General features: G+C 38.3%; 1 protein-coding gene across 9 annotated transcripts in view; it reads left to right on the forward strand.

Annotated features, from left to right (window-relative positions):
* Positions 1-12,425, forward strand: part of SPIDR (scaffold protein involved in DNA repair) — a 593,302-nt gene that overhangs the window by 343,550 nt on the left and 237,327 nt on the right. The gene's annotated exons all lie outside the window — the stretch shown is intronic.

Here is a 12,425-nt window from a genome sequence, read left to right on the forward strand (position 1 = left end):
CATCCTCTGGATAGTCTCCAGCTTCTCAATGACCTTAAACTGCAGTGCCCAAAATGGAATATAATACTCCAGATAGATACTCTGACCTTATCCTTGGAAGATCTTCCCCCTCTTAATTCAGTTCCAGATTGCATTAGCTTTTTTGGTGAATACATCAAACAGGTGACTCACATTGGACCTGCAGTCCACTAAGACCCCAAACTTTTTTTCAGAACAGTTGCTGTCTAACTATGCTTCTCCTGTCTTAAACTTGTGAAGTTGATTTTTTTTTTTGTACTGAAGTGCAAGATTTGACATTTATTCCTACTGAATTTCCTTTTATTGGATAGATGGAGGCCAAGGCTCTAGGCTGTTCAGATCCTTTTGGATCTTGCCTCTGTCAGCCACTGTGTTCTCTGTCTCTCCCAGCTTTGTAACATCTCTGAATATTCGATGAGCTTGTCATCACTGCCTTTATCTGAGTCATTGATAAAAATGTGAAATAGCACAGGACCAGGAGGGAGCCCTTGACTGGAGATCTCGTGACATATTCATATTGAAGCATCCCAACTGAGCGTATAGCCATCTCTGAATCCAGCTGCTTGTCTTACCATCTAATCCTTGTCTCTCTTGTCTGCAAGAATAATAGGAGTATCAAAAGTATCAAAAGCCTAATCTAGACAACCCGTACCCACCGCATTCTATTATTCATGTATTAGTTTAATAATCCTGTCAAAAAAGGAAATGAGGTTAATGACCTGTATTCCCCATTTCAACCATCTCTTCAATGATCCACTCTAAAATATTCCTAGGAATCAAAGCCCAAACTACAGGGTTTTATTTGTTTTTAGTACATCTTGGATATCAGACTCTTATCAGAGATATTTGAAACAATGACCCCACCATCATCACCACCCTCAGTCAAGAGCTTCCTTTCTTATCCCTGGTAGATTTCATTTTAATTTGAAAGGTTTTTTTTTTGTCTTTTTGAAGGGGGGAAGGCAGGGCAGTTGGGGTTAAGTGACTTGCCCAAGGTCACACAGCTAGTAAATGTTACTTGTCTGAGGCTGGATTTGAACTCAGGTCCTCCTGACTCCAGGACCAGTGCTCTGTTCACTGCTTCACCTAGCTTCCCCTAATTTGAAAGTTTTTTTTTTTAACAAAATTACTTTCATGTCTTGACAATGTTAGTCCCCTGCTTAAAAACATTTCATGACTCCCTATTGCTTACAGGATAAGACAGTAATTCCTTACCCTAGGATTTCAGGTCCTCCACTAAATTACTCCACCCTACCCTCATAGCTATATTTTGTACACTTCCCTTCTTGGACCCACACTGTAGCCATGCTTGACTTGTTACTGTCTCTGCACATTTTCAAAAGCTATTCCTCATGCCTAAAACACGTCTTTCAAAATTTTCCTAGAGTACCTCATCTGATCTCTCCTTTGCCCCATCCATCCTTGTATTAAGACTTTAGCCTAAAAGGGCCAGGACCTCCCACTACATCCTGGGCCATCTCCAGTCATTTTGATGAATATCAGGCCACTGGAACCAGATGGCTTTGGAGGAGAAAGTGAGACTGGTGCCCTCCCTCACTCAAAGTGATTTTCCTAAAGTGCAGATCTCACTATGTAATCCCCCTTCCTAATAAATACCAGTAGTTTCCTTTTGCCTCCAGGACCAAATATAAAGTCCTCTGTTGGCATTGAAAGCCTTCACAACCTGGTCTCTTTCCACCTTTCCGATATCCTTGCTTTTGTTAAGTTTTTCGTTATACTATGCTGAAATCTGCTTCTTAACCAGCTCTACCCATTGCTCTTAGTTCTGGTCTCTGTGAAAGGAGATAGAGAAGTTGGACTGGATGCAGTCTAGGAGATTTAGTACTGGAGAAGTTTACTCATCATATATTAGGAGAGAGTGAGGTGGAACTATAGGGGACAACTGGCACCTGGGAGATCATGGACCCAGTGTGTAGATTTTGAGGTAAATGGGGTTAGGGGTGAGGGAAAAGGTAATGAGGGATGGTATAGATCAGTGGGGTAGGCTGCATAACGTGGGATACAGGTGGAGATGGGCCTTAACAGGGGGTGGTATCTTCTCTGACACCTCTAATAGCTGTCATTATTCAGAGAGTGAGGCACAATGAAAAAGGGGACTCCTTGGAGCAAGGCCTACTCCTAGAAGGCAGAAACCACTCAGAGGGAAGAGCCTAAAATGGATATATGAGAAGCTTTAATTGCATTAGGAATAGAGAGAAAAGAGACCAGATAATTACAGGGGCCATGAATCAGAGAACTAGGTTCTACAGTAGCAAGAAAGAGAGGATGGATAATGAAAAGTGAGAGAAATCCTTTTTGGAAAGCAGCACTAAGAAAAAAAAGAAATTTAGAAAAACTAATGAATAAAACCAATTTTAGGGGAGGATAGGAAGAGGGAATCTATTTGGAAAATGGAGAGGAAAAAAGGGAGGGATTACATAACCAGATAAAAGCAGGAGAGAAAAAAGGAACTAATAATTAAAACCCAAAGAGAAAAGGGTTCAAATGAGAGGGTTGAAGGGAAGAGAACCACAGGGAACAGGGCCACCTTGCAAAAGATTAAGATAAAGTAACTGAAGAACATAGCATTCTGTTTACAGCAGAAAAGGAGGAAAAAAACACAACTTAAAAAATAAAATTGGAGTTAGAGGAAAATTTAAACCTATCTTTATAACTTTAAATGTGAATGGATTAACCAATGCAATAAAATGAAAAAGTGACAAATTGGATAATCAAACAAAACCCTACAATCCATTGCTTACAAGAAACACATTTTAAAAACAAAAGATATATAAAAAGTAAAAGTGAGGGGATGGGAAAATTTTTTTTTATTATGTATCAAGTAAGCTTTTTAAAAGCAGGAGATGTAATTATGTTGTCTGATAAAACAAAAACAAACATCCAAAAAATAAAGAGGGATAAACAAGAAAACTATATTATGCTGAAAAGAACTATTGACAACAAATCAATATTAGTGATAAACTTTTATACAGATAGATGTAGATATGAATAGATATTTATACAGATAGATATAGATAATGGATATATAAAATAACAAAACATAAGAAGCAATAATAGAAAGGGAAACTCCATTCCAAATAACTGCAAAATGTATAAAATATCTGGGGATTGACCTACCACAGCACACAAGGAACTTGCATAGATTAAATTACAAAGTCTTCCTCAAAGAAATAAAGAACAACTTAAATAACTGGAGGAATATTCAGTGCTCACAGATAGGCTGTGCCAATATAATAAAAAATGACAATACAACCAAAATTAATTTGCACTTCTAATGCTATAGCAATCAAATTACCAAGGAGAACTTTATAGAACTTGACAAAATAATTACAGAATTCATTTAGAAGAACAAAAGATCTAGAATATCAAGGGAAATGATGAAAAGAGAGGGGACTAGCTTTTCCAGACCTCAAACTATATTATAAAGTAGTAGTCATCACAGCCATCTGGCATTCATTAAAAAAACAGAGAGATCAATGGAACAGACTAGACAAGGGAGAATCACTGGTGACCGCAGAGAAGTTTTAGTACAAGGCTCAGAAGTCAGCTTTTAAATGGACTTTGGAGTTTATGGGATGGTGAGAAAATAGAAGGACATGCTGACTTCTCTTTTTAGTAATTTAATAGTGAAGGGAAAGAGATGGAATGAGTGAATGGCATGGTCAAGGGAAGGTTTTTAAGTATAGGAGAGATCATAAGTTGTGTATATCTAGGAAAGCCAGTAGATGAGAAATCAGAGAGAGAATGGAATGATTGATAAAGCAAATAGTACTTATCGAATGGGGTTTTATTTCGTTCAGTATTTATTAGTTTCACTCTGCTAGGTACAAACAAAATAGTCCCTAACCCTAGGAGCTTGCATTTTGCAGAGGGAAGGAGGGTGTGGTATGTACATAGAAAAATAAGTGCAAGAAGTAAATAAAATATTAAAAATAAACGTAATTTCCAGGCCAGGGTAAGTGGAGGAAGGGAGAAGTGTAGGTTGGGGAGGTGTCAAAAACTGAGGAAAGGTTTCTTTTAACAGGTAGCTCATTAGCTAGACCTTGAAGGGAGCTAAACTTTCCATGAAGTTAATGTCAAAAGAAGGCAAATGAGACATGAGATAAAATCTGAGGGAAAGTATGGGCAACCGTATGTAGCATAGTTTTTAGGCTATCCTGAAGAATATATGAAGTAGAATAATTGGTAATAAAACTGGAAAGTGCATTGCATGCAGGTTGGAGAGGCTTTTAAATGCCAAACAGAGGAGCTTATATTTGATCCTGTACGTAACAGGGAGAATTTATTGGATAGGGAGGTGACATGGTTACTTGTGGACTAAGACTGTCTCTGGCAGCTGTGGAGGATGAATTATTAGAGAAGCACTGGGCAGGGACACCGTTTAGAGGCCATTATAATAGTTCAGACTAGTGATGATGAGGCCTGAGCTGGAGGAAGCTGGATTATAAGTAGAGAGAAAGGGATGAATTCAAGAGGTAATGTGAAGGTGACATGGATAAGACAGCAACCAGCTGGCTATGTGAGGTTAATGAAAGTGAAAGGACAAGGATGGTTCCTAGATTGAGAATCTGGGTGACTGGAAGCTTGATAGTGTCCTCATTAGAAATAAAGAATTTGAGAGTATTGGGCTTAATGCAAAAGATAAAGAACTCAGTGTTGAACATGTTGCATTTGGGATGCCTATAGAATATTAAAGTGGATTTTTACAACAGATAATCAACAATGTGGGGCTGGAGACGTATTGACTGCTGTGTACCTAGCCCTGTACTAAGTGCCTGAGATACAAAGGGAGGCAAAGACATGGTTCCTGCCCTCAAGGAGCTCACATTGTAGTGGGTGAGGGGGCATGCAAAAATCCATATGTATATAAGATATATGCAGAGTAGATGGAAGATAATCTCAGAAGGGAGTCACTAACAGCTGGGTGGGGAATGGAGCTCAGGAAAGGTCTTCTGCAGCAGGTGAGATTTCAGTTAAATTTTAAAGGAAGTCAGGGAAGGTCTGGAGGGAGAACATTCGAGGCATGGGAGACAGTATAAAGGCATGATAAGTTTAGTGCCAAGTAGGTCAATGTATCTGGATCACAAAGTGCATGAAGGACATTAACATGTAAGAAAAAGGGGAAAAATAAGGAAGGATTAGGTTGTGAAAGGCTTCAAATGACAAAGGACTTAATATTTGATCCTAGAAGGGACCAGAAAGAGAGGTGTTGGCTAAGTAAGGGGTGACATAGTTAGAGCTATGCTTTAGAAAAATTACTTTGTTGTTAGAGTGGAAGATTGATTGGAGTGGGATAGAGATTTGAGGGAGATCATTGAAAATGATCCAGGTGAGGGGAAGTAAGAGTCATAATAACCATAATAATAACAGCTTGCTTTTATATAGATAGCACTTGCCAAGTGCTGGGCACTGTGCTAAGAACTTTACAGTTGGTATCTTATTTGATTCTCACATGCTATTATTACATTTTATAGATGAGAAAACTGAGGCAAAGCTGCTCACACTGCTAGTAAGTGTCTGAGGGCAGATATGAACTCAGGTTTTCCGTTTTTTGGGCCTGCTGCTCTATTTACTGTGCCACACACCTGTCCAGGTGATGAGGACCTATACAAGAATGGTGCCTGTGTGAAGGGAGAGAACAAAGAACATATGAGAGATGTGAAGGTAGAAGGAAGATCTGATAACCAACAATGACACCAAATTTGGAAATCTAGGTGACCAGAAAGATGGTAGTCCCTCAACAAATAACAAGAATGTTGGGAAGATGGGAAAGTGGTGTGTGTGTGTGTGTGTGTGTGTGTGTGTGTGTGTGTGTGTGTGTGACTGTAAGATAATGGGTTCTGCTGATTTTTAGATGCCTATGAGGCATCCAGATCAAGCTGTCAAAAAGAGCAATTACTGATTTGAGACTGAAGCTCAGGAGAGAAACTAGGCCTGGATGTATGTAGATCTGGGAATCCTCTGCATAGAAATGACAATGGATGCAGTAGGAGTTAGTGATATCACTAAACAAGATAGTCCAGAAGAAGAAGAGAAGCCACTCTAAGACAGAACCTTGGGAGACTCCAGCATTTTGATAATTACACAGGATGATAAAAAATAACTCTCCTGTGTCTCTTGGAAGTATGTAAAGCACTTTAATACATTATCTCATTTGAGCCTTCTAACCACCCTGTGAAGTAGTTGCTTTATGTATTATCCCTATTTTATAGAGGAGGAAATTGGCCCAGGCAGATTTTAACTCATCCCATGGTCACACAATCTGTGTTCAAGACAGAAGTTAGACCAAGATAATCCTGTCTTCCAGTATAGGACCCTTTTCACTATATATTATGCTGCGTCTTATAGGTTTTAGAGGACAGGACCATAGGATTTAGGATCTAGAATAGACCTCAAAGATAAGCCTAACCTCTTAATTTTACATAAGAGGAAACTGAGGCCCAGAGAGATTTAAATAGCTTGTCCAGGGATAGGCACAAAGGTGGCAAATAGTAGAACTTGGAATTCTAATTCAAGCTCTACAGACCCTAGATCCAGTGTTATTTCTACTAATCTGTGTTCCCTCACAAACCATACCCAGAGACAGACAGTTATACATAAGACTAAAAGTGTGACTTCACTGCATAACCACAGAAGCAATTCTTCCTGGCATTAATGAGTTGTATATGTAGTTCAAGGGAAATATGGTCTCAAACTACCATGTTTTCTGACAAGAACAATTCTAAAATGCAAAGCAATTGCATTTCTTTGCAGATGTTCTCTTAATCTGATTGGTTTTTTTCCCCAGTTAAGTTGAATTCATGGCGTTTAACTGGATTTGATTTTTGGACAGACATGTTGCTTGTGTGTTTTTATAATAGAGGGCTTAAGCAAGACCCCTTGGGATCTCCATGGTGAAGTGTGACCCAGTTTTTAGAACAGAAGAGTAGAAAGCAAACAACTTCCCAATTCTGGTTCCAGCTTCCTTTGTACTTTTGGACAAATGACTTGCCGGTTGTTTTTCCTTCTTTTAAACAGTGTTAGTAACATTGACTGTCTATTAATACTTTAATCAATACCCTCAATGATAAAATGAAAATTATTCAGCCAGTGTTTGAAAGTTTCTGGCTATCACAGTTCACTGAAAAATGTTAAACCGTTATGTTGCTAACAAATGACCTTGATAAATGAATGAAAGACCAGATTTATAGTTTGCAGGTACGTCATTTGTTTCTGAAAACCTGCTTTTTTTGGATATCATCTTGCATTACCTCTGTAACATGAAAAGTCCCCAAGGATTTATGAAGTAAGAGTCCCAAAGTAGCTTCTGAACTTGGTTCAGTTAAAACTTCATTGCCAAGGCAGGAGACTGCTTTGGCCAAATGCAAATATACATACTGCTGCCAAGTGCTACAAATTTAATTGAAAAATAGCATTGCTCACTATAAATTCATCAGATTTTCTCCCATCTTTTGATAAAGCTTACAATATCCATTTACTGTTTGTTTGCTCTTATTAACGCCTCATCCTACTTTCCATTTTTTTAGTTTAAAATGAAAAATACAACTCAAAAGCAATAATATATCTTTTTGTGTTTTTTTCGGGGGGGAGGGTGGAAGGCAGGGCAATTGGGGTTAAGTGACTTGCCCAAGGTCACACGGCTAGTAAGTGTTAAGTATATGAGGCTGGATTTGAACTCAGGTCCTCCTGACTCCAGGGCTAGTGCTCTATTCACTGAGCCACCTAACCGCCCCTAATAATATATCTTTAATGATTGATAGAAGCACATTCAGCCCAATGTTTTATTTCATATTGCCATGGGATGGTGGAATTTTGAGTTATGATTTGATCAAGAATATTCAAAACTGCTTTCAAATCAAATGCATTTTGAAAGTGAAATCTTCTATTGAAGGGCATTGCAAAATGAAAAGGAAATATGAATATGAAATTCTGTATAAGTAACACATGTGTTAATAGGTTCAATTTACAGACATGTATTAAACATCTTTTAAGTACATTGCTTAAAGTCAATGGTGATGCCTCCTTCTGCCAAACTAGAAAGGTTTCAAGTATAAGCCAAGTGTCATGCTTCTGCTTTTCACTAACTAGTTAAATTCAGAGAGACTCATCATCAGAGAACTGGCCATCAAGTGACGGATTCTTTTGGCCACAGAAGCTCATGAAATAGTACTGAGGTATTGATGAAAGGGAATTTCCCCTTGCACCAGTGGAGGAAATCCCTGCTCACTGGGATATAATGAAATCACTCACAGATTCTTACCGTATTGTCATATTTGCACTAAGGGAGGGACTGAATTTAGATGAGATACTGGTGCTGTTTCTTCATGATCCTTCTAATCTACCAGGAGACTAGGACTTGTATACACATCTCTGTAACACAAAATAATATTTGATAAGTACTTAGGAGTGATAGCAATAAAGTGCTTCCTGAGGCTTGAAAGTGAAGAAATAATTACCAAAAGGGATATCAGAGGAGGCAGCATTTTAATTGAACTTTAAAGGATGGCTAGGGTCTGAAAAGGCTTTCTTTCCTTTCAAGGAAGAGGGAAGGACATTCCTAGAATGTCAGTGCTTCTTAAATTGTGGGTCGAAACTCCATGTCGGGTCACATAACTGAATGTGGGAGTCTCGAAAAACTTGGCAACATTAAAACGTTTCTGAATGTGCAATGAAGAAAAGCTAATTCAAAATCAAACATGTAATGAATCTGAGGTGTTTCTGGCAGCATTTGCCCACATTGGGTTGTACAACTTCACTTCAGCCTTGGTTCTAAATACACAACATGCACACTTTGCACTGCACATGCTGTCACACCACAGAACACGACGCCACACCAAGGAACGCTGCCAGAAACACCTCAGATCAGATTAAAAACTGTTGTATTTTATGAATTTCAGTGTGTTTTTTTTTCCTGCTTTTTTGGAGAGGGGAAGGCAGGGCAATTGGGGTTAAGTGACTTGCCCAAGGTCACATGGCTAGTAAGTATTAAATATCTGAGGCTGGATTTGAACTCAGGTCCTCCTGACTCCAGGTCTGGTGCTCTATTAACTGCGCCATGCAGCTGCCCCAATTTCAGTGTTTTTACTGTATATACAAAACTTTTGGATGAATTTTGGCTTGGGATTAGGACAAGATTTCCAACAATTTCTGACATGGTACTAAACTTACTTCCACCATTTTGTACTATATATGTATGCAAAGCTGCAGTCTCAGCATTGACAATTATAAAATCAAAATCAATTCTAAAAAATACTGAAGACACTCTACATCCTGCAGTATCAAATATGCCACCAAGATTTAATTATTTAAGTAAAAATAAACAAGCACATCTATCTCAAATTTGCTTTCATCTTTAATAAATGGTAAAATTATATGTATACCAAAGAATTGTTTTAAAATAAGTTTCTTTGATTTATCATCTGTAAATGTTTGATTTGTATACTTATTTTATACATCAGTATACCCAGGATCACGTAAAAATTTCTTAGGTGAAAAGGGTTTGGAAGTGGAAAGAGTTTAAGAAGACGTGGGATAAGCAAAAATGTGAGAAAGAGTTGTCTGAAAGGTAGGAAGAGAGCTACCGTGTTTCCCCGATAATAAGACCTATCCCGAAAATAAGCCCTCCCCTTACTGTGTAAGATTCCTCTAAAATAAGCCCTCCCCCGAAAATAAGCCCTATTGGATTGCTACTGTAGTGAAGGTGATCCCCTGCGCTACACGCTACATTACGGTACCCTCTGTATGCACCGTCCCCCCCGGTGAAACGCACGCCGTGCTCCGAGCTGCATCCAATCAGAGCTGCAGCAGTGAGCGTGTCATCCTGTTCTTCCCCAGTGATTTGTTTGCTGGTACATTTTTTTGTTCACATTTACCTGTTTATTAAAATTGCTGTCAATGTTCATTAAAATAAGCCCTCCCCTGAAAATAAGCCCTCTGGTGTTTTTCTGTCCAAAAAAAATAATAAGACAGTGTCTTATTATCGGGGAAACACAGTAGGAGAGAACAGTGAATAGAACATAATATGCACTAGACATAATAGATTTGTTAATTGACAGAGTTCAAATTTAAGCCCAAGTCCTCTGATCCAAAATCCATTACTCTTTCTAGCAGCAGCTCTATCTATCTAGTAGATCAAGTATCTGTTTGTCCTTGGAAATTATTCTTAGATCTCACCCTTCTGTAATCCCTGTTCACCAAAATCTCCATTACTAATATTTATCAAAGGGGGCATTTGGCCCTAGACTATATACTATACAATGTTTTAGTACTATGTGTACTAGACATACAGTATTTACATAGATTAGATTAGATGAAGTCAAGAATCAAACAGTCTTGTAGCAATCGTGCTATGCCCAGTACCCTTGGGCACATAAAGTTTTTATAAGACTCATAACCTGCTTTTAAGTATATAATATATAATATATAATATTATTATATGTATAATAATATATAATATTATATATATATATCCATAAAGGAACCTTCAATGTCTTTGCAGAATTCAGTACCTTCGCCTCTCACCACACCTCTACCTTTCCCCCAAAAATAAGGAATCTAGAATATGTGACTTTATGCTGCCAGGGCAGTGTGCCCACTATCTTATTTAATAGTATAAATTTATGTGCTAGGAAAAAAAAAACTTGTATAAAAGTGAAAATTATTCTCATAGCAACAGGCAGTGGGATGTAATCACTTATAGTGGGAGCTAATGCTTAAGAAAGGAATCAAATATTCACAGTGGTTGAAATGGGTGTTTTGTACATTCAAATATTACTAAGTCTGAGAGAAGAAACACAGAATTATTCCTACTAACTTTATAAAAGATATAATAGCCAATCAGTGGTAACAGAGAGAACATTGAGGAGACCCCTCCTCTACCATTTTATAATCAACTTAGAAATTAGAATGTCTGGAAATGTGAAGCAAACTCATAGGTCTTCTAGTAACACTTTTATCCAAAGCATCACAAAGGGGGTAATAAATGTATGTGACTAAGTCCTCTCTCTGGGAATTATAGATAGGACTTTAAAGAAAGGGGTTCTTTATGGTTTTTTGTCACAAATCCCTTTGGTAGTCTAGTGAAGTTTATGGATCCCCTCCTAGAATAATATTTTTAAATTCATTAAAGAAAATATGCAGTATTACAGAGGAGACCAATTATATTGTAATATAGTTACCAAATATTAAAAAAAACCCATAAATTCAAAAATTCCAGGCTAAAAACTCCTTTTGTAAAGGGCCAGTTGAGAAGGAAAGAAGAAAGGAAGGAAACATTTTTTAAGTACCTACTATGTGCCAGGGACTGTGCCAAGCAGTTATAAATATTATCTAATTTGAGCCTCCTAACAAGCCTGGGAGGCAAGTGCTATTATTATTCCCATTTTACAGTTGTGGAAACTGAGGCAGCAGGTAAAGTGACTTACCTAGGGTCACATAGCTTGTAATTATCTGAGGCTGAATTTGAACTCAAGTCTTCATGATTCCAAGTTCAGAGCTTGCTTTACTGCATGGGGTCTCTGGTACACTTGTTGGCTTTTAAAAAAGGAAACAGAGGGACAGAACTAAAGAGAACCAAAGGTGAGAGATGGAACAGGGAGAGTTTAGACTCAGAGATTTGCGGTTTCCCCCAAGAGAGAGCTTGCATATCTTCTGGATCCGTTAAGAAACTATATGTCTCTGGAAGTGGTAGCAGATAAAGGCAGTGGCAGGACAGTAAGAAGGTCCTAGGCCAAGACAAAAGCTGTAGGAAAAGAAGCTAGCAACAATGGAGCTGCAGTAAAGTAGTTTGGGGACCAAAGACCCAAAACCCGATAGAGGTTTTCCTGGACCAGTACAGGAAAGCTGTTGCTAACTCTGTAGCAACCCCAAGTTTTCTTTGTCCTCAGGGCCAGAGTAAACCAAAGGCTGAGAGTGCCGTGTAAGTCCGTAGGGCAGGTGGTACTCATAAGGGAGTAAAAGACATCTGACTCTGACTTCTTGGAGTCCTTTGCATTTTGTTGTACTTGTGGATGGGATAGAAAGCCTGTTCTGTCTTTGATGTGATGTTAGTGTGAGAATCTGCCTGGGAATTGAAGACCCTTTGGCATTTTCTTAAAGACTTTGAGAGGAGCCAAATTTGTGTGGTTTGGGGGGAAATAATGGAAGAGAGAAAACGAGCCCAATTCTGATCTTCTGAGAAACTCAGGGTGGAGACATGAGTCAACAAGAGACTGTGTGAGATACCTGCTGGATTGAATGTAAATCTACAGCTTCAGTTGTGGGCACTTAGTTACCTAATCTAGGCACTTTAATGGAATTTTTTTTAATGAATCTAGTCTTAAAACATCATCTTAAGAGGTGCCCATTGAAATAATTATTGTTAGAGCTGTCAACATTGTTGATTTTAG

This window comes from Petaurus breviceps, unplaced genomic scaffold (assembly GCF_028583685.1).
Source record: "Petaurus breviceps papuanus isolate PSGF00001 unplaced genomic scaffold, PetGlider_PUasm1.0 38, whole genome shotgun sequence".
Taxonomy (NCBI): domain Eukaryota; kingdom Metazoa; phylum Chordata; class Mammalia; order Diprotodontia; family Petauridae; genus Petaurus; species Petaurus breviceps.